Consider the following 7,500-nt stretch of genomic DNA (forward strand, 5'->3'; position numbering starts at 1 on the left):
GCTTTTAACGCACTGGCCAGTACCGTTCCTTCAAGACTTTTCTTTTGCGACGGGATAAACAGATTTCCTGATGAAATGGACTTCCACAAATAACCTTTAACGGACTTTCAGTGAAACTCTGCAACACCGACTATAATCGATTGGATTTTCAGGAGTGGGCTTTATTCCTAAACAAACTTCCTTCAGAGTGTTTGTAGACATTTTCGTGCAAATCGCATAATGCTCCAGGGAAAATTTCAAGTATGATAAAATAAGATCTCATTGGTCCAATTTTGAGAACTCGACACCCGAGAGGCCAAATGGGATACTTCGGGCGGAATAAAAATTTATGAGACCCATGCAACTTCTCTTCCCAATCGGTCCTTCATTCCGTCCGCCATTCCACCGGAGACTGATATACTTAAGGTAATGAATTCCGCTGCGACGGTGACGAGAATATCACAAAATTCAATCCTTTTTTCTCGCTTTCAGGATCAAGTCAAGGAATGGAAATGGAAACAGATGTGAGTACCACCAACCTTTAACTATTACCCATTACACTTAAGTGAAAAGACTACGATGTTCGTCTTTGATTGAGCAATTTTCGACGAGGTTTTAGTGCAAATTGTTCGTTCAACTGACACAATTATACGTTAACAAAACTGGGGCAGTCACCACGACCGAATCTTTGCAAGCAGGAAATCTTCTGGGGGCATTCTGGCCTTATTCGAAAGTTTAAGCTATCCTGACAGGTCTTGTACAAAGCGCGAAGACATAGATCAACCATACTTTCCTGAGCAACATTTTGGATAAGTCTTTTCTTTACACGCACGTGTACCTATGGAAATTTACCGAAATTACTACCAATGAAATTGTACATCCGAATATTATAAGCTTATAACCTATGCATCCGAAATCGTTGGGGGAAATTTGGAAAAGTAGTGTCTAGCTTTGATATCCTTTGTCCAACACAGCATGGTTTGTGCCTTTAGATAGCACTGGCTTTTAGTATTATCGTTTATAAACGACCTCTGATGCTTTCCCAAAAGTTTTAACAGCTTTTAGGACGGAACATTTTAGAGGATCACACAATCCATCCTGCGAAAATAATGGGAATTATAAAACGAGAAAATGAGAGCTCATTATTTCACTAAATTCTAGTGCAAGTTGACGGTTTTCGACGAACCTCGAAAAGTCTAGAGAATCAATGGCCGAAAACTTCGAAATTTTTAGCCAGCCTTCCACCTGAACAGATATATTCCACCGAACCGTCCAAAACTTGTACAGGCAAAGTGTTAAACGTGGTGTGACTGAAAGATGTTTACAATTCTCAAGACCTTGGGCTAGCTCGATGCAGTTGTCAAGCTGAGATTTTAAGTACGTGGATTGCTCCCCTAACATGACTATTTAAATGAAGGCTTTCTACGTACTTTGTTTGGCAAATTTATATACCTTAACATTTTCAGGTCAGAGGACGACGAGATTCTACTTGTAATGTATTTGAAAACAAAAACACTGTCCTTAGCTGCACACCCTCCGTGTACTTGTATCTTCATTGATACAAAGACCATTTTAGTTTTAAAAGTATGGCCCCCAGAGCGCGTTACTGGCGTTTTTCATGGCGGAAAAGACGTGTCATGTCATAGAAAAAGGGGCTTTTTTGAGACATGGGTCTATCAGCTTTCACCCACAAGGCAGATGGAACTTTAAGATAAACAACAATGGGCTTGCTTTTGTTCAAAAAGGAATGGGGGGGGGGGGGAAACTTTGAGAAACATACACTTAATAGTAAGGCAGGGAGAGAGGAGTGGGAGTCCAGGCATTTTCTGAACACCACAAAATGCATACCTTTTGCCAACGCCTGATAAGAGGACATGTACACTAACACGTAAAAACATTCAGTCGAATTTCCTGTTGCTAAAAGTGAGGTGCTTTGGTTGACACACCTATTTTTCTCATGCCTTTTAAAAGAAAGGATATGGGACTCGCAAGTTCACAAATTCATTATAGGGAAGATATGTTTAAAAACATTGTTTTTGTTATTCAAGTGTGCCAACCAAAGGAACAAAAGACACTTTGTTTCGTCAGCCAATAAGGCTCGGGTTGGCACATTAATGACAAGTGACGTCAACGATATAATCGCTATAGTGGTGCTAAGAAGGCTACTGTCTTAAGTCTTCACTATTATTTTTGTCTTTTTTTTCTTTTGTTTACAGCTTGAAAACGATGTACCATTTGGTATTCCAGAAACTGGGTAATTATCACTATGATAGAATGATGACAGCATATATTATGGTGTCAGGGAAAAAATAACACTGCTGTGTTCTTTTGCTGGTTTTCATTTTCACTGTTACAATAGTACAGTTTCCCCAATTATGCTTCTACGACAGAAAGATACTAAAAGAAGTTAAGTAGGGAGAACAGACCAAACTTCAGGTTCTATAAGCACTGGACACAAAAGGACACGACAAAAATGCAACAAAATTTTACATTGACTGATGGTCACTAGCCTACCTTTATTGATGTTACATTACAACAATATCCATTTTAATTTTAGGTCTAACTGCATAGCAATAATGTAAACATGCCTGATGTAAGTTTCTGTAGAGAAACGACAATACCAAAGAAAAAAACATGTGCTTGGCATTGATCCATGTTACACAGATCCTTTTTTGTTTATCATAAGTCGACTTGTTTATCTTGCTGATTTTTGTAGCAAAACACTAACTTGTGGCTTCAGGTTCACATTTCACACCTAATTTTCAAATGAGAATATGCAGTCTGCATACCCTCCTGTGAGAAGTGCTAACAAGCAAAAAAAACCTTCCACAATAACTTGTCATGATAAGTGTGATTGAGGCTTGAGGGGATACGGCCGAAATTTCAAATTTACATATAATGCAAGTAGATTCATGAAAATGGGGCTAGTTCCATTTGCTACTTGGAGTTTCAAGCTCTTGCAAAGCAGCCATCAGATGAATGAGATAAAAAAGAAATGACACTGAGCTATCAAAGCAGCAATCACACAAGTCAGTCAGTCCAGAGAGTTAAACAAAGAGACAATCTAAATTGACTCTTAATAGAGCTACAGCAATCAAGAATTGATTGCCTTTGATTTGTCAATGTTAATACATCTGGCTTTAAAGCCTGAATATTGCAAGGCTGTTGTGAAACTAATAATAACAAAATGCAAAAATTATTTGTAATGCAGATCAATGCCCTGTAAATACTTCTGTGACAGTCCTAAAAGAACCTGAAATATATTTTCCATTTTTTCTCACTGTACTATCTAATTTGGTGTTCAAAAAAATAATAAGTTGTGAACCGGGGGGAAAAAAATGAACTTAAAAGGGGCCAAAACCCGATAGTTGCCACGAAAAAACAATGATATATAAAAGTATTTTGTAATCTGTGGTGTTTGACACAGCTGACCTCATGGGAACTACAAACAACAGTTACTCTCAATAGATTTGATAGATAATTAATGTTCAATGTAGTACTATAGTCATAACATCACGTCAGTGGTGTGTAGGGATAAAAATGAAATCTACCTCTTAATATTTCTATTTTCAGTAAGTACTTTGTTACCCTTTGATATCAAACAGTAATCTCACACCAGGGATTAAACTTCAACTTAGTTGTAGCATATGGACTGTTTGAAGTGTACCAAGACTGCTAATACTACAGTCATGTATCCTTAAAGAGTGCGTTCCTTTGCTGATTTCATCAGTTAAATAAACAAAAGCTTCCACTCCTGGCTAGTTATTGCCAGACGTCAGTGAACGTATTTCTCAAAAATAAAAGGCTGCAATTTACTTTTATAAGGAAAAATAGTGGTAAAACCATTCAGCATGATATACAGAGGTTGAACCATTAAGCAATTTTCTGCCACAAGTGCATAAAGTTTCAGGCACATAAGGTGCAATCTGGCAAATTTTATTGCCATCATCTGATAATAATGCATTATAAATACTCGATATCAAGGAATATTATAACCTGACAACTGCAATGAGATGACACTGCAACCACAACAATGGGCACACTAGGCAATTTTTCCCGAGCACAAAGCCCGGAATGTCACTTTTTCATTGTGGATCACATATTAAATTCATGAACACCCCAATACTTATTGCTGTTGGCACCCTAAACATCAACTAGCAAGCTTCATTGACCGAATGCATAAATGTTGGCCAAAAATGTGTTCTTTTGTTTATGTGCTAATTAGACTCACTAGCCTCGCTCTCAAGCGACATTTCTTTTGTATTTTGTCAATGCAAACGAGACTAGTGAGGCTAATTAGCACATACGCAAAAGAATTTTTTTGGCCATCATTTATGCATTCGGTATATTTCTTCCCCTATGATACATGTAAAAGCTCTAAATCGAGGGTACAGTTTACCGTGGAAACATTTTGCTTAAGTTTTATATAATTTGTTTATGAAATTAACAATGGTCTGTCACCTTTTGTAACTGCTTTTGAAAATCTGGTGACTCCTAAAGGAATCATTAACTGGGTTGTCAAAAACAATTTGAGAAGGAAAATCAAAGGAACTAGAAGAAACTGTCGCCTGGATTTCTACTCCACGTGTACTTTTTCTACATTCTTCTCTTTAGCTGGTTATACACCTCTTTTAACGCCTAAAATTTTGCATAATCATTGTTTGGAATTTCTCCTGGGACATGAAGATGTCCCAAGAGAAATAAAAAACAATGCCTATGGAATTTTTTTTTTTTTGGGGGAGGGGGAAAGGGGTGGGGTAAAACAGGTGTATTATGGGATTTGTGCAAGTAGAGAACAAGACTTATTAACATCAGCATTTAAGTGTTTACAGTAATGTACACCAAGTATTTTTAGTGATTCAAGACATTTTAAAAGCGAAAATCGAAAGAAACGTTTATGTAAATGAAGAGAATTATTAATTTTTTTTAAAAAAAAGTGGTTTATTGTTTAAATTAAAACAAATGTCTTCAAAATCCTCTGGCACCCAGAAAAAGCTTTCAAAATAAGCATATATTAACTGCACCCATGTATTTCACCACAATTCACATGACTATTTTATTTTACCTAGACCTTTTAAAACAGGTGCTCAAAGTTATTCCACTCTCATACAGTCTACTGCACAAATCAGCACTAACATTGGCCTTTGTTTTGTCGCAGAGTTGTACAGGACAACCCTCCATCACTGCATTATATTTACGAGGAAGTGAGTTTTTGTACAGTCACATTTATATATAAAGGTTTTAAAACTACAACTAAAAACTAGTGCATCTGCTAGATAGTAATGCTTCAGAACATTTTGTTGATAGTGACATCAAAAATAAGTCAGCGGGACTTATTTTAGGGGGTGCTTACATGATACCGGGGCGACATTCGTCCCGGAACAAGTTTGCGCCAGTTCCCTCTTACATGGTACCACCAAGTTCACCCCAGTTTCTCTATTGGAGCATGAATTTCATACTGTTTCATTCCAGTACAAAATCCCGCAACAGTGACTGTCACGTAATGGAAGAACAACCTCTAGTTTCAGTATGACTTGACCTCTTGGTGGGCTAGAACCAGCGATGCATGTGTAATCAACGTCAAGTGTGCCTTCATTTCACCACGACATGAAATCACATAGCCATCATGTAAACAAAATCAAGTAATCATCCCTGTATAGAATTTGTGCTGGGGCGAGTTATCTATGTAAACAGCCCCTTAGTTAGAGGGAATGAAAGCATCAACAACGCCCCAAAATTTAACCCGCACCATCCCCTTTCCAGACCATGATGAAAGGGAGAAATTTGTACACAATGCAAAATGAAAAGGCAAGACACCACAGGAATCGGAATATCTTTCAGATGTCTAAATTGTATGCAGAAATAAGCTAAATTGTAACCTCAAATCTGTCCTGGTACTCATCAACAGATGTCTGTAGAACCATAATGCTATGGCTAGAAGCACGTATACCCAGCTAACTTAAGTCAGTTTTGATTACAATAATGCATGAATCGCAGCAAATTTGAAAATAATTTTTACTGTACTTTAGTCAATCAAGTAGCTTAGATGCAAGAAGCCGGTTACAAAAACGTTTCCAAAGAGTCTACGACATTGAGATTAATCCAAATCATTGATACATTTCCAGGGTTTTAACGGGGAAGAAGGACAAGATCAAGATCAAGGAGAGGAGTAAGTGATCGCAAATTTTAAAAGGCATAGAATGCAACTACTGTGGTGTAGAAGTAAACTTGAAAGAAATCGATCTAGGGGACCAATCACTCCCAATCACTCACTTTGAGAGACCAATTCTTAGGCATGAAAAACCTGGACAAGGTGGCTGCAGATGATCATGCAAGCAAGACTTTCCACAGTTCTTTTACGAGTCTTGACCAATGAGTTGCCCTTTCACAACATGAAAAAAGAGATGAAGAGAGGTCCTTCATCTCACCCCACCATCCGATAAAGTAGTTCCACCGCACCAAAATCGTCGCAGAGTTTGCGCGGCAGAACAGTTTGAGTTCTTTTCTCTAAATATGTTTATTTTATCTTACTGTTTTTTTCCCTTAAATTTAGTGAGAATGAGTGTCATTTACCAAATGGAGGTCGACGCCCTCCAGAGGTGAGTGTTCAGTACTTCATTGTGCATTATCAATAAGTGAGCAAAAGCTACTACGTACTTACCATGAACTGACAAAGCCTACGAATGGAAGAAGGGTAGAGCATGCATGGACCAAAGAACACGAATCTTTCCATTGGCTCTATTCTGTCAAAAAAGAATGACGAGAACCATGGTTACAGCACTGAGAATGGCAAACATCAGACATTCAAAGCTCTGATAAGGCTAAAATTTCCTTTAAATAATTGTCTAAAAATTTGAGTTCCTTTTTTCCTCTTTAGCTCAGCTTTAAAGCCAATCTTGTTCCCATGGTCTCTCTTCTCTGACTCCTTTCTCTACTCAACTACTCAGTTATGGTAAAGGCAGCAGAGAGGGGAACAAGGTTTGCTTTAAAACGAAATTTGAGTGGTTTTTCAACTGGCAGCACCCTGCAATTAGCACTTAAACCCACGGTTTTACAGCAAATGGCTGGGTGAGAAAAGTCAATGAAAAGTACTTAATCGATGGTCCTTTTTTAGTGTGTTAGTCACACTGTTGCTGTAAAAACAAGGCATAACACTTTGTTCTTGCACATGCATCAAAGTCTACATCATCACCATAATCATCTTTATCCAACAACATCCACCATTCCTGCTCCTCTCAGAGCAAGGATGGCGCTGTGGCGAGAGCACTCGTGTCCCACAAAAGTGGCCCGGGTTCAATTCCCCGAGTTGACGTCACAAGTTGTTTGAGTTGCTGTAGTTTGTTCTCTACTCTGCTCTGAGGGAGTTTCTCCAGATACTCAAGTTTTCTCTTCTCTGCAAAAGCCAACCGATAATTTGATTCAACTTGCGTCAATTTGAGTTGATTTCAATTAAATTTTACAGTGTCCCCAATTAGTGCCTCTGAGCTAAATACACGCAACACTTAAATAAATTTATTATGT

At 38.0% G+C, this 7,500-nt stretch overlaps 1 protein-coding gene across 1 annotated transcript in view; it reads right to left on the reverse strand.

Moving 5' to 3' along the window:
- The window catches only part of LOC138059834 (probable methyltransferase-like protein 15 homolog), a 182,579-nt gene that overhangs the window by 34,518 nt on the left and 140,561 nt on the right, over positions 1-7,500 (reverse strand). The window contains exon 3 of the mRNA XM_068905470.1: positions 6,641-6,722. The gene's annotated coding sequence lies outside the window, so the exon portion shown is untranslated. The remainder of the gene's footprint in view (positions 1-6,640; positions 6,723-7,500) is intronic.

This window comes from Montipora capricornis, chromosome 8 (assembly GCF_036669925.1).
Source record: "Montipora capricornis isolate CH-2021 chromosome 8, ASM3666992v2, whole genome shotgun sequence".
Lineage (NCBI taxonomy): Eukaryota > Metazoa > Cnidaria > Anthozoa > Scleractinia > Acroporidae > Montipora > Montipora capricornis.